The sequence below is a fragment of the Myotis davidii genome, unplaced genomic scaffold, assembly GCF_000327345.1.
Source record: "Myotis davidii unplaced genomic scaffold, ASM32734v1 scaffold641, whole genome shotgun sequence".
NCBI lineage: Eukaryota > Metazoa > Chordata > Mammalia > Chiroptera > Vespertilionidae > Myotis > Myotis davidii.
In genome coordinates, this window is record NW_006293232.1 from 2,810,582 (window position 1) to 2,812,054 (window position 1,473).

The following is a 1,473-nucleotide window of genomic DNA, read 5'->3' on the forward strand; positions in this document are numbered from 1 at the left end:
TGGAGCTCAAACAAGTCTATTTTGGCAAAAGAAGCATGATAATACAGCCATTGCTAATAGATCACTAATAGCGTGTTTGATTAATTTATAATTGAATTTATTGGGATGACATTGGTTCACAAAACCATACGGGTTTCAAGTGTACAACTCAACAAAACATCACCTGCACACAGAATCGTGTGCCCATCACCCAAAGTAAAGTCTCTTCCCGTTCCCATTGTGGATGAAAGGAGCCACATGCTAACCTGACAAGCTCAAGGGAGGCCTGCGTGGCAGTCTTGCAAACTCAGAGACCTAAAATAACCACAAAAGATGGTCTGAATATTAAATATTAACTACAAACAGGTTATAATGGGTAGTCATGTCCTAAGCCAATATTTTCCCTGACAAAGATCTGGTTTGGTCCTTACTGAGCCCATTCGCCTTTTGGCCTCTAAGATAACATATCCTCTAGATGTCTGGGTAACTTGTAACTTTGTAACTTCCTTTTTACCTCCGGCCCCGTCAGGGCACAACAAATGGCACCAGGACATTCCCTCATTGTCATTGTTATCAAGTTAATTGTCAACTGTTAATTATGTTAAGCTATCCTGTACCCATCTGTGTAAGAGAAGCACATGTCCATCATTTCACTTTTTATCCTATCCCAGAGGTTTCCTCACTTTGCTTAATCCCACCTCCTTAATCTATCACCATGGAGAAATGGAGGACAAACAATATATTTATGGGGTGTTACTAAGTGTTATGGGAAAAAGTAAACTAGGACAACAGGGTTAGGGAGTGACAGTGGGCAGGACAAAGGAACATGGTATTTATAGTTGGGGGTCTGGAAGGCCTCTCAGATAGGATGGTCTTGAACGGGAGTGCTAAAGGAAGTAAAGTGATTCTTTGAGATCCACAGGTTTAAACACGATAAAAACGCTGCCAATAAAACATTTATACTTCAACTGCTTAACTTTTCTTTACATTTTTTAAGGTTTTGTTTATTTCGTGTGCATTGTAGACAATTGCGGCAGGATACAGAAGTCCGGTAGGCTCAAGTGTTATCTCAATTCGTTCTGCTTCCCAGAATATGTCGACAGTTTGGCTCAAATAAACTCACAAAATTCTTTACAGGTTTCAATGGTTTTTTACGTTAACACCATTTATCCCCCCTTTGCCCACCTCCACCTCCACCCTTCTGACTATCACCACACTTTTGTCTATATCTATACAATTGCGGCAGGATACAGAAGTCCGGTAGGCTCAAGGGCACTGTGAAGGTTGTCACATCAGAGTGACCTGCAGGCCAGTTGTGTGGACACCGGAGCTGCTGGGGTTTCTCAGGCACTTACAGACGTTCTCAAGGAGCAAGGGGTCCTGCTTGCTCTGCTTCTGCTTTATCCAACTGCCAGAGGAGCTCAAACAAGTCTACTTTGGCAAAAGAAGCATGATAATACAGCCATCACTAGTAGATCACTAATAGCGTGTTTG

At 42.0% G+C, this 1,473-nt stretch overlaps 1 long non-coding RNA gene across 1 annotated transcript in view; it reads left to right on the forward strand.

The window, feature by feature from the left end:
• The window catches only part of LOC107183609, a 20,527-nt gene extending 19,852 nt beyond the window's left edge, over positions 1–675 (forward strand). Inside the window, exon 3 of the long non-coding RNA XR_001514394.1 lies at positions 509–675. This is a non-coding gene — a long non-coding RNA (uncharacterized LOC107183609). The remainder of the gene's footprint in view (positions 1–508) is intronic.
• Positions 676–1,473: the final 798 nt, after the last annotated feature.